The sequence below is a fragment of the Taudactylus pleione genome, unplaced genomic scaffold (assembly GCF_031769625.1).
Source record: "Taudactylus pleione unplaced genomic scaffold, aTauple2 ptg000114l, whole genome shotgun sequence".
In the NCBI taxonomy this organism is placed as follows: Eukaryota; Metazoa; Chordata; class Amphibia; order Anura; family Myobatrachidae; genus Taudactylus; species Taudactylus pleione.
Genome location: NW_028284516.1, coordinates 16,447,630 through 16,461,361, shown reverse-complemented (window position 1 = coordinate 16,461,361; position 13,732 = coordinate 16,447,630). Strand labels below are relative to the sequence as shown.

The window sequence follows — 13,732 nt, the reverse complement described above, 5'->3', positions numbered from 1 at the left end:
GGTACATTTTTGTGATAAATATTCACCCCCAACAGCAGTAGCAGCCCTAGTGTGCAAGGATTCTACTTGGGAATCCTGGTTTGGGGAGGAGTTAGTTAGCCTTCACAAATTAGATGCAGGAGGACTACCTCCAATTATTAATGTGGTTTATTTATTATTTATTTATTAATAATTTCTTACAGTATATAGTGCAGCAAATTCCATTGCGCTTTACAATTTGGATCAACATTAAAATTTTACTGAGTTGTAAAAGACATACATACATACAAATATACATAAATAACATACATAAGGGCAAGAGGGCCCTCTTTGCAAGCTTACAATCTATAGGGAAATAGGTGTTGATACACAGGGACAGGTGCTACATATTGCAAATTGGTCCATCCCGATTGCAGATGTTCTTGGTGGGCTGTATAATCCAATCTCACTGGAAAGTTGGCCTAGGGTTAGGAGGAAGTTAAATTGAAGAAAGAGAAGATGTGATAGGTGTTTATTATAAGAAGAGAGTTAGACAGGGAGCTATAAAAGGTTAGGTGGGTGGTCCTGGAATCTGATAAGCTTGTCTGAAGAGGGGAGTTTTCAGAGAACACTTGAATGTTTGGAAACTAGTGGAAAGTCTTATTGTGTGTGGGAGGGCATTGCACAGGGAGGGTGCAGCCCGAAAAAAGTCCTGTAACCGTGCATGGGAACAAGTAATGTGTGGGGATGAGAGACGCAGATCTTTTGCAGAGCGGAGATGTTCGGTTGAAAGATATTTTGAGATAAGTGAAGAGATGTATGTTGGTGTGGTTTGGTTAATAGCTTTATGTGTGAATGTAAGTCTTTTAAATTGAACATGGTAGAAGACCGGCAGCCAATGGAGGGACTGTCAAAGTGGATCAGTAGACACTGAACGTTTGGTGAGAAAGATCAACCTCGCAGCTGCATTCAAAATGGATTGTAGTGGAGAGAGCCTGTTTTTGGGAAGACCAATAAGGAGACTATTGCAATAGTCAATGCGCGAAATAATGAATGCATTTAAGAGTTTTTGCAGTGTCTTGCATAAGATATGGTCTAATTTTGGCTATGTTTTTTAGATGTATGTAACAGGATTTAGAGACAGATTGAATGTTGGGAACAAAAGACAGTTCAGAGTCAAGGATGACACCAAGGCAGCGAGCTTGTGGGCTGGGGTTGATTGTCGAGCTGTCAACAGTAATAGAGATATCAGGTTGGTAACAACTATTGGCCGGTGAAAATATAATTAATTCTGTTTTGGATATATTAAGTTTGAGGTGGCGAGATGACATCCAAGATGAAATGGTAGAGACATTCAGTGACACGGACCAGCACAGATGGTGACAAATCTGGGGTGGATAGGTAAATTTGAGTATCATCCGCGTACAGTTGATACTGAAAACCAAAAGAGCTGATTAGTTTGCCAAGAGAGGTGGTATAGCTAGAGAAAAACAGAGGACCTAACAGTGAAAGAGTGAATAGTTAGGTAGGATGAGAACCAAGAAAGGGCTGTGTCTTGATGACCTAGGGATTGTAGTGTTTGTATGAGAAGAGAGTGTTCAACAGTGTCAAAGGCAGCAGAGAGATCTACAAGAATTAGAAGTGAATAATGGCCTTTAGCCTTGGCAGTGACCAGATCATTTACTACATTAGTCAGTGCTGTCTCAGTGGAGTGTTGGGAACAAAAGCCTGACTGAAGTGGGTCCAATAAGTTGTCGGTGTTAAGAAAGTGTGTGAGGCAAGTGTAGGAAAGTCTCTCTGGTAGCTTGGAGGGACAAGTTATCTGGGAGATAGAATGGTAATTTGAGAGAGAGTACTGTAGGGTCAGAAATTTGTTTTTTCAAAATGGAAGTGATCACTGCATGCTTGAACAGTGATGGAAAGATACCAGTAGGGAAAGAGAGATTACAGATTTTAGTTAAGTGTGGAATGAGCACAGGAGACAGAGATTTACTGATTTGTGAGAGTATAGGATCAAGAGGAGAGGTAGTAGAGTAGGAGGATGAGAAGAGTGTAGACACTTCATCTTCTTTAGTGGGGTCAAATGATGAGAATGTGCCACTGGGTTCAGGTAGGGAATTGAACAAGACCCTGGCTTAGGAAGTGCATACTATTTAATTTAGGATATTATCAATCTTGTTCTTGAAATAGGAAGCAAGATCTTGTGCACTGATAATAGCAGGTGGGTTGGGTGATGGAGGGGTAAGAAGTGATTTAAATGTATTAAAAAGTCACTTGGGGTTAGAGGCTTAGGCAGAGATGACAGATTGGAAATATGTCTGTTTGGCATTATCCAGTGCATTACGATAAGAGTGGTAGATAGTCTTATATGTGAGAAAGTCACTTGGAGTATGAGACTTTCGCCACTGACGTGCTACTTTATGTGAGAGTTTTTGTAGGTGTCTTGTGAATTTGGAATGCCACGGTTGACGTCTAAGTCTACGCGGAATGTGATGGGTAGCTGGAGCTACCTCATCAAGGGCTATTTCTAGGGTCTGGTTCAAATGTGATACAGCAGTCTCAGGAGAAGTGAAATTAGAAATAGGTAAGAGTGATTGTTGCAGAGCCGTGGATAGTTGTTCAAAATTAATAGCATTAATATCTCTGCGGGTTTGAGGAGGTTTGGATGATTTTGCTTGGCATTGAGGTTGACGCAATGGAGGAGAGTGTGCAGGTGATAAAGTTATGATCTGAGAGAGGGAAAGGAGAATTAGTGAAATCAGAGACTGAGCATAGTCTGGTAAATACAAGATCAAGGCAGTGGCCATCTTGATGAGTACAGGAGAGGCCAAGAGATGATGTTAAGGAGAGAAGTTTGGAGGCATGAGGGGATTGTGGACTGTCAATGGGGTTGTTGAAATTACCCATGATAATGGTGGAGATGTCAGAAGATAGGAAGTGAGGGAGCCAGGCAGAAAAATGTTCCAGAAATTGTTTGGGTGATCCAGGTGGACGATAGATAGCAACAATGCGCAGAGAGAAAGGAGTGAAAGTCCTAATAGAATGTACTTCAAATTATGTAAATGTAAGGGCTGGTACCTGTTGAATAACTGTGTATGTAAAAGATTGGCACAGTAGTATTCCTACTCCACCTCCTTTACTATTACCAGGCCTGGAGGTGTGTGTGAAGTGTAAGCTACCATGTGAGAGCGCTGCAGGGGAGGAAGTCTGTTTGTGTGAGCCATGTTTCTGTTAATGCCAGAAGATTGAGGTTATTTGAAATAAACAGGTCATGGATGGATGTTAGTTTGTTGCAGACAGAGTGTGCATTCCATAAGGCACATTTCAGTGTTTTGGAGGGTGATGGGAGGCATGTGATGTGTCTGAGGTTTGCTGGATTTATATTCCATTGTGAGTAGGGCATGTGTGTAGGGCCTGGATTTGGTGATATGTCATCAGCTAATAGAAGTAGAAGGAGAGAGATATAAATATAGTTCTGAGTTTTGTATGAAAGATTTTTCTGGTGACAGGTTGTGGATGTTATTGTCAATTTAGATAGATAAGTAAATAGCTCATGTGTGTTCACAAGAGGGGAGTATATTATAGAGGCTGCAATGTGTACAGAGGAGTGAGCTGCAGGGAGAGTAAAGGATGTAATAGCCTTAGAGAACATGTCATGGAGAATAATATTTGGTACATGATGATTTAGAATAAAAAGAGAAAATCCTTAGAATACAAATACATATAGTTTCCATTTAGAAATTACCTGCTTATTAATGTTGTTCAGTGTTTGTTCAACTGTTTTTAACTGTTCATTTTGGATACTTTGCATATGGGATACACAGCTCAGTCGAGCACAGCTCTCTTAAGGTGGCCATACATCAGACCCCGGATTTTGCGATCCGGCGATGCGATGGGAAGTGCCGGCGTTTCCAGGTGGAAACGCCGACCTCCCACGATCGATGTTCTGCGATCCGTCGCCGGATCGCAGACATTTTCCATTTTAAATGTCAGCAATTTGACGATCACGATAATTTTTTGATTGCGATCGTTAAATCGCGAAAATCCAACATGTTGGATTTCTGCGATCCCGCAATGCCGGGTTGCCGCATCGCGGCAATCCATTGCTGATGGATGGGCCCCATTAGATCTGACTAGTAAGATATACTGTGACTGATTAACACAGGCTACATCTGAGACATGTCCAGCTGACCAAAGGTGTTAAATTGCCTTGTGTTTGATAATGTAAACAACAGCCCAGTATGCCATCATAAACTATGCTTCACTGACAACATCACAAAAATAGGTAATGACTATTGCAACAATTTAAGATATCACTTACATTTAAATAAGTTTAATGAATAAAGTTCAGAGTATGAAGATTGCAGGAGGGTGGATATCACATACATCACATACATTTAAATAAGTTGAATGAATAAAGTTCAGAGTATGAAGATTACAGGAGGTTGATGATGAAGGTGTTAACGGTGGATATTGCATGTGCTGGGATCTATCCATGCTGCTGCTAGCTAATACTGGACTGCTTGTTATTATAATACAGCACTGCAAAAGACATAATAGGAAGGAGGTTCCTAGATGGTTAACATCCCTACTTCTACTTACATTGAACTCAAAAGTGGTAAAGATGACTTAACAAAAAAAAAATCAGAATTTGAGTAAAAATAATTTGTCACAAAGGAATCGGTATGGAATCCAGGCTGCCGCATGGCCGGCAGTTCGATTCCCGGCAGCTGCAGCCCGACAGATCAGCAGAGCCCGGCAGCAGAAGCCGGACAGCGCTGGAAATCCCGATCGTCTCTAAGGTAAGTATGAACTAACCTAACCCCCTAACCCTCCTTAGGGGTGCCTAACCCTAACCTCCCCCTCAAGTGCCTAACCCTAATCCCCCCCCTCCCCGCTGCCTAACCCTAACATTCCCCCGGGGGGGTGCCTAACCGTAACCCCCCCTTCCCCTAGTGGAAGGAGGTTTCTCTACGATTACAGTTTCAGAAATATCAAACTCACACATAGCACTCATGGACACCCTTAGACTCTCCTCAGTGATCTGTGAAGTTTGTGAACACGCAGTTTGTTATTTGACATCAGTGTGCATTTTGATCCCTGATTAACCTGTTTTAAAGGTGACACCGCTAGAGTCAGAGTGAGAAAGTGTTGCATGCAAGGTTATAGAAGAAGCCTGACTGAGCCTTTCCATGGCACTGCATGTGGTGTATGGTATTTTGCCAATTTTACGTTTTACATCAGTATATTTTTCTGTTATTGTTAGAGGTGCTGTTTTTCTTTAACATTGTGAAATATTGCTTAGATTTCAGGTGCCCTTTCTTAAATCTTCTTTCCCCTTGACCACTTAGTAGATGTTGAAGTACTATCATGACTAACAGCAGCTGCAGCACTAGTACCGGATTGCTGTTCCTACTCTCCTATCAACTAATTTATTTATTTTTGCAATAAAAAAAAATATATTTTTTTACACTTCAGAATTGTTTTGGGGTGCAAAACACCTAGAGGTATGCACAGATGTGTGTGCATGCATCTATCCTCAGTGCGCTGCAAGTTGTGCTACACATAATGCATGAGTGCCGTGAGACTCGGTAGCACCGAGCGTGTTTTCATGTGACTTTTTACCTTCAGATGTGTCTGATTTGCACAGTGATGCCAATAGGATGCATACGCAGCTTCTGCTGATTAAAATGGTATGTAGCATGTCTATATTCTGTGTGCAACTGTGGGTGTATCTGCATGTGAAATCCTACGTTACAGTGTCATAGCCGCTAACACTGTAAAGTGGTATTGGCATGCAGATACACACGCATGCTCAATCATCCTATGATTGAGCACCACATCTTATATTATGAAAAAATAACAATTGAACTTATGGTGCTGAATTTCAAAGCAGTGTGGGTCACTAATAAGTCACCAACTTACAAATACATATATACAAATAAAAACAGTGACAACACTTGTGCTAGGGATTGTTCCAGCTGACAGTGGGCCTGATTCAGAGCTGAACGCTCTGACCAGGGCGCTCGCTCTGAATCAGTGCCCTCCTATCTGAAAATGGAGTGGCCTCCTTGCCGCTCGCATAGCTGTGAGTGACCACCCACAGCATATGCGAGCGGCCAAAAAGATGGTTGCGATGTTCTTTGACCATCACGACCATCGGGCTTGCGACAAGACCCTGTGGTAGGGTCTCGCTGCCGCAAGCCCAGGAGTGATTTTGGCTCTATCAGAGCCAAAATCACTCCCACGGACATCATTGCTGATGTCAATGGGGCCGGCTTCAGACGGTAGGCGTTCCCATGGGAACGCCTCCATCTGGCAGCCATGCCCCCAGCACGCCCACCAAAGGGGGCATGCTGTCAATCAACATCGACAGCACGCCCCCTTTGGTGCGAGACCCGGAGCGACGGAGAGCCCGTCGCTATCCGGGTCTCGCGCATGTGCACAACGGAGCTCCCTCCATCGTGCACATACGCAGTGGGGCAACATTGACCCGCTGTATTCTCATCAAAGGCGTTCCAAATTCTCACTTCATCCCATTTCAAAGTTCGTTACATACTGTATAAATAAAGATACAAAAATATACAATGGTGTAAGATTGTTGGGAGGGTTAACACCCCATAAGGGTCCAAAACAGTAAATAGGAAGATGATATCCAAGTCCCTTTCCAAAGTCCAGACAGTCCCACTTCTGTAATATTACCAGAATGTGGTGGACAGGGTACACAGGGCCTGATTCACTATGGATCGCTATTGCGATCGCTGCTGCGAAAATATGCTAATGAATGCAATCGCAAAGCATCCCACAGTCAGCATAGAGACACCCACTACCACTATCTAACATCCGTAATACCTTGCAATGCTGTGTTTACATTGGGAACATCGAGTAACATCAGCCTCTCACGTAGAATTACAGCAGCTCTGACCGTACTCAGAAATTGCTAACCTTGTTGTACACAGTGAGTACTCAATCTGCGTATGACGTCGCAGTTGCTAATATATGCACGCCCATGCAAATGCGTTCAAAGGGACAGGCACGCCAGCGTTTCTCCGAACACTCTCACGTCACCACCCCCAAATGCCCGTCACTCACTCTGTGATGGCTTCCTTTCTTCGTGAGTGTTCACAGTGCCATCGCAATGCTAATTCACACACGTGCACAGCTTTGCAGTTGCGATACATGATGAATCAGGCCCACAGTGCAAACTCTTACATGTATGCTTATACGAGACAGGATGATGAAAAGTTCATAAAGGTTTCTTTACATCGTCTGGGATCCTCTCCAGGATTGGACATATGATAGCATAATTGTTCCAAAGGAAATATAAAACAGAATAAAAAAAAGCTATAATGCAATGATAAGTTGCAAGCACAAGCTTTTATTATAAAAACACAAGGGGGTGTTTGTGCCATATATATGTAAAATATAACACATCACTGCACTGCAGTAGATGGAACCCGGGTATTTATGCAAATGGTATGGTAAATATGGATAGGACCTCGTACCCCAATACGCTTGACACTCCTTCAACGCATTTTGGCGTACTACCTTACCTTTATGAAGATGAGTGTCCTCCGCAAGATGGGCTGAGAATAATATAAAAAAACACAGTAAATAACTAAAAAAAAAAGACAAACAGAGTCATTGAATAAGATCGGCGTGGGTTAAACTTCGAGTCTGGGGGCTGGCTTGGGTAACACCATGTGACTTAGTTGGCCTATAGGATAGGTATGTATGTTTTAACTAGGTGTGTGGGCTGAGACAAAAGCCTCTTTTGTTCCTGTCTTGGCAGAAGATAAGTGCTGTGCAAGATTGTGCTGTTTAATTGTGTTTTTCTTGCATTCTTCCTAACTGCTTTTCTGTGTCTAGCTCTCTTTCATTCTCTAGTCTCCCTCACTGTTAGTCTTTTTCTGTCTTCACTTACTCTCATCTTCTTTCCTTTCCCTTCCATCTCCTCTTGTGCATCTCTTTCCCTGCCTTCCTTCCCTTGCTCTGTCATCTAGTATATCCCCTTCTGAAGCCCCATGTTCCGCCCGCGGCGCTCAATGTACCCCCCCCCGCCGTCACCTGGACGGAGCTGGGTCCCCTCCTGCTGCCGCCGCCTCATCCGGCATTTTAGAATGCAGGGGAGGCCGTGGAGCATGAGCGCGCTTGTCTGCCGTGGTGCCGGCTGTTGGCTCTAATAGGCGGGCGGGTGTAGCTGTGCCTGCCAGCCCGCATGTCCCGGCACTGCTGGGCTTCTGTATTAAATGAGGAGGTGGCCGAGGGTTCGAGACCAGCCCGGTCTCGGGCCCCAGCTCAGACCTCCAGGCCAAGTAGGGCCCACAGAGGCCCTCGGGCCTGAATTGCAAATGGTGGCCCTGCTCAGCTCCCTGAGCCTGCTCGGGGGGGGCTTAGCCGCCATTTTAGTGATATAAATCAGAGCTTGCTGCAGGTGGGCTGTCAGAGTTCAGCCGGGGATCGGCCGTCCCTTACCGTACCGCCGGCTTCCTCTGACTTCCCAGGCAGTCGGGCGGCTGGCGCGGCGACGTGGGAGGAGCTGAGCATTCAGCCTGTAGCTGTGGTGTCAGGCGACCCGGTGAGCGGGGATCGCAGTTTCCGTCATGGGCGCCGCCATGACACTTTCCCTATGTCAGTACTTCCTTCCCTGAGTGGCCCGGCTGGTCAGCTGACGCTGTGGGCCTATCAGCAGGCTTCCAGGGGTATATATCCGGCTCCTGTGCTACAGGTAGTTGCCTGAACAATCATTGTCGCCGCTAGTGTAACTAGAGGAGTCTCGTTCCAGGTTCCCGTGCTTCCAGCGTGTTTCTTCCAGAAGCTTCTAAGCTATCTCACCACAGTGCCTTCACTATCAACAGCCTGTGTGCAAGCTCAACCTCCATCTCTCCACAGTGCCTTTACTAATCAACAGCCTGTGTGCAAGTTTAACCTCCATCTCTCCACAGTGCCTTTACTAATCAACAGCCTGTGTGCAAGTTTAACCTCCATCTCTCCACAGTGCCTTTACTAAGCAACAGCCTGTGTGCAAGTTTACCCTCCATCTCACCACAGTGCTTTACCATCGGAACCTGTGTGCAAATTAACCCTTCATCTCATCGCAGTGCTTTCACCATCACAGCCTGTGAGCAGGTTAACCCTTCATCTCATCGCACCCTAGTGCATGATCTCCAGCCGGCAATCCGGTATATACTTCGTGGGATATCCAGCTGTTACCTCAGACTACCAATAAATCTCCACACCTCTCTAGCCAGCACCTCAAGTGCCTTTCTCCAGCCAGGAGTTCTATCCCACTCCCCATGTGCCTATTCCAGGCATTACCCTTGGGCCATGGGTGTTTTGATTCTCTTTTCCCTGCAGGCCTTGGTCACCAAGTCAAAGGACCGCGACCTGCTTACAGGGAGCCGCACAAGCCCATATCCCGCTTGGAGAGGTCACTGGCGAACACCTCCTTGTGAGTTAGACTCCGCACCATTGACTAGGTCTAGCCAACGACCAAGACATGTGGATGCAGAGATCATACGTCCAGGCCCCTCGCCTTCGCCTCCTCCCACAGCCTCAGACCTCGGCTTTTGAAAACCCGCCGCCCAGCATAACATGGGCTCTGCCAGCAGCTCTACAGGGAGGGATAGCCAGGCTCAGGGTGCCAGTCACAGTGTTGGGCCACAGGCGCAATTCAATGCCCATAAACTCTGGGGATCCTACAGGTGTTTTAAATGTCATGTCCTCCATGGCCACGTTATTTGCCCCTTTTGTGGCTGCCTTATCACAACTACCTGCGGCCGGGTCTCCAGCTTGTGCGCCCCCGGCAGCTTCTACGTCTAAATTACCTTCACCCATGCCCGACCAATTTCTGTCAGCAGTGCACGCGTTTGGGTCCTTAATAGCGCATGGTTTCGGACAATTTAGCTGTTCCTTCTTCTGCACCTTTGTCTGCATTGGGGGCTGTGGCGCCAGATGCTGTGTTACCCTCTTTTTCAGATGGCGATGCCAGCGACAGTCTCGAGGATGCAGTTGTGGATGAGGAGGTGGCTTCGGCTGATTCTTTGGGTAGCGAGCAGCCGAGTACATCAGGTGGGTCTACTTATGACGAAAATGATGACAGTAGCAGTTGTTGTTCCTCTTCATCGCTAGTGTCTGACGCCAGCAGCTCTGCCAGGGTGCACAAGCGGGCTGCTAAATATGCTAAACGCGAGGCCGACCGGAGAGATAAATCATCTAAGCGCCGTCGTTCCCGTTCGCGCGCCCCTTCCCGCAAACATTCTAAATGGTCACTGGGGGTCCGCTGTGATAATACAGCAGTTTTGAGCGGCTTGCGCCCATACTGTAAGCGTAAGATAACGAAGGGCCTATACGTACACATTTTTGTGCTCACTGGCAAAGCAAAAAAGGATTTTAAGGCGGCCAAGACTAGGGGAGGAGTTGGCATGAAACGCTTTCAAGTCCTTTAGTAATTGGATCGCGGGTTTCTGCATGTTTGCATCATGCTATTTAATAACTCATCCTGAGGAGCACTTAAATATTATCAGGTATCTGCACCTGATTAATGGCATGCAGCGCGGTTCCCGGGAGTTTGCCTGGCGGGTTTACGACGAAGAGTTTAGTCAGAAGCAGGATGGCAGGCCTGTCATTGAGTTTGGTGGTAAGGATGTGGAGGTGTCGAAACTCCCCCTATTCGGCATCCAACAGGACCGGGTCGTTTTTCCGCTCAGACTCAGAATAAAGGCAAATGCTTTGCTTTTAACAATGCCACCTGTACTCAGGGGCAGCGGTGTCATTTTCATCACCTCTGTTTACGTTGCGGCGGAGCCCATCCCATGTCCAATTGTTCCCGACCGGCTGGACAGCAGTCTTCTAAGCCACCCAGGAATACTGGGGCTATGTAAGGCATCGTCCCCAGTGCGTTTGGATGCTATGATCAAATGGTTGGGTTGGTATCCTAACCTTGAGGATGCGCGGTTTTTGTATTCCGGTTTTACTTTTGGTTTTTGGTTGGCCTCCCGAGGAATCTGCGGTCAGCGCATTAGTTACCTGATGTCTTAAAAGCAAAAATTCAGAAGGAGGTGAGCCTAGGGCGAATGGCAGGCCCATTTGAAACAACCCCCCCTGGAGGATTTGATTCTTTCTCCAGTGGGTGTTGTCCGCAAGAAGTCTCCGGGTAATTTAAGCTCGTTCAGCATCTGTCGTACGCATCGGGGTCATCAGTGAATGATGCTATACCTCCGGAATTTTGTTCGGTGGTGTATCAGTCATTTGACGAGGCTTTGGAGATGGTTAGGTCATATGGACCTGGTGCTCTCATGGCTAAGATAGATGTGGAATTGGCTTTTCGTCTAGTTCCCCTGCATCCTGACTCCTTCAGGTACATGGGGATTTGCATTGGCGACAGCTATTTTATAGACAAGTGCTTGCCTATGGGATGCTCTGTTTCCTGTGCCTTTTTGGAGCGTGGAAACTTCTTGTGGGGGTCACGGGATAGCTCACTATCTCAATGATTTTCTGTGCGTGGGTCCTGCAAATTCAGAACGTTGTACTTTTCTTTTGTTTTCTTTATGAGCTCTGTTCTTCCATTTTGGGGTACCGGTTGCCGATGAGAAGACTGAGGGTCCTCTCGTTTGCCTATCGTTTTTGGGCATCGAGATTGACACCTTGGCAGGGGTTTGCAGGCCTCCTCAGGACAAGGTGTCAAAATTGCGCCATGCGATTGCGACATGTTTGGCAGCAAACAAATTTTTTTGCGGCAGGCGCAATCGATCTTAGGTCTGCTGAATTTTGCCTGTAGGGTTATCCCGATGGGCAGAGTTTTCTGTCGAAAGCTGGAGCGGTCCACGGCTGGGGCATCCAGACCACACCATATGGTTCGCCTGTCCTCCGAAATCAAGAGGGATCTGTACGTTTGGGCATCTTTTCTTGACAAATTGAATGGTTGTTGACAGCTTTCAGCTGCAGCTTTTCACAGACGCGGCGGGTTCAACGGGTTTTGGTTGCTACCTTTCCGGGTCCTGGTGTTCGGCAACTTGGCCTGAGGAATTGGTGTGTTTGGGTCTCACACGAGACCTGTTGCTCCTCGAACTCTTTCCAATCATGGTTGCATTGGAAGTGTGGGGTGAGCGTTTGCGTGATCGCAGCATACTGCGCAGGTGTGATAACCTTGGCGTTGTGCATGCGATTAATCTTTAGCGCGCCAAATCATTGCTAGTGTTGCGAATTTTGGCGCAGTTAGTCCTAACTTGCTTGCGCTGCAATATTTCATTTAGAGCGTGGCATATTCCCGGGGCAGAGAATGAAATCGCAGATGCGTTATTATGGTTTCAGTGGCCTAGTTTTCGATCTTTCACCCCTGGGGCTGAAGCTACTGGTGTGCTTTGCCCCTCTTATGTTTGGCAGGTCATCAAGCCGGCATGGAGGGCTTAGCATGCCGGTCTCTTGCCCCGGGTACTTTGAGAGTTTACAGCCAGGCTTGGGAAGGAATATTCCCGTCGGCACAGGCATGGAGGTAAGAGCAGGCATCAGTTGATGCTTTCTTTTATTTGGCATCTCTATGTCTCTGGCAGATCCAGAGCTGGGGTTTCGCGTTATTTGGCCGGTATTTCAATTTTCTTTAAGTTAAAAAGCTTTCCAGACCTGACAAAGAGCTTTCTGATTCAGAAGGCCTTGAAAGGTTGGGCTCGTTCGGTTCCGGTTGCGCCCGACAAGAGACGTCCTATTGATAGTTCCCTCCTCCCATTACTCCTCGCGGCCATAGCGGACGTGGCGGATTCGGTTTTTGAAGTTGATTTGTTCAAACTAGCTTTTTCTATGGCCTTTCATATGGCTTTCCGGATTCCGGAGTTAGTGGCGGCCTCCAAGCGAACCGATTCTGTGCTCCTTCGGGCGGACGTTCTGGTAGGGGAGAAGTCGTTGCTTTGTAGGCTTAGGTGCTCCAAAACTGATCAGCTGGGTAGGGGACGTTGGATTTTGCTTGTCCCTTCTGAGGACTTGCGTATTTGGCCCATTGCCCTGGCCAAGCATTATCTTCAGGTCAGGCCTGCTGCTGCGGGCTCTTGGCTCCTGCATGAGGATGGTTCGCCATTAACCAAATACCAGTTTGGTTGGGTTTTGAAGTGCTGTGTCTCTCGTGTCGGCCTCCCCCCTGAGGATTTTGGTACGCACTCGTTTCGTATCGGGGCAGCAACTTCCGCTGCTTCAGCGCGATTTTCTGTATCCGAGATTAAGGCTTTTTGCCGTTGTAAATCCTCCAGTTATAAGCGTTACATTCGGCCTCTGCATTGATTGCATTTCACATCTAATAATGTTATGTATATTCATTTGTCATGTTATTTGTTTGTTTACCTTCAACGTATGGTCTTGTGTGTCTTGTTTGTCCTGTCTACCCGACTCGGGGATTAGCTACTTGCCGCTGTGGTAGCGGAAGTCTGGAGGCATTTGACCTTTTATTTTTGCCTGAACTGACGGACCTAATTTGGCTTATTGACATCACTAATTACAATTAATATGTCCCTCAGCAGGTTTTTTGGTTTTTCCTCCAGTCGAGTTATCCGTGTTTCCCTGCTTTCCCCCTCCCCTCCTCCCCACCCCCCTTTTACTCTCATGTGTCTTTATGTTTGCTTCGAATTGGCACTGAAGCTTGTCTAAATTTCAGCCTGGCAGCTGGTTACACCAATATTTTTCTTTGTGGCAGATCCTCCGCTAGTTAATTATAATTGCAAATTAATTTAATTTTGCATTCTTTTTTCCCCCCTTCAGGTGTTAAAATTCACCCTCTCAAAATATGGAT

The 13,732-nt window shown here is 46.4% G+C and overlaps 1 pseudogene; it reads left to right on the top strand.

Moving 5' to 3' along the window:
• Positions 1 to 10,506: 10,506 nt before the first annotated feature.
• On the top strand, positions 10,507 to 13,227 carry LOC148524984 (uncharacterized; annotated as a pseudogene).
• The last annotated feature ends 505 nt before the right edge of the window (positions 13,228 to 13,732 follow it).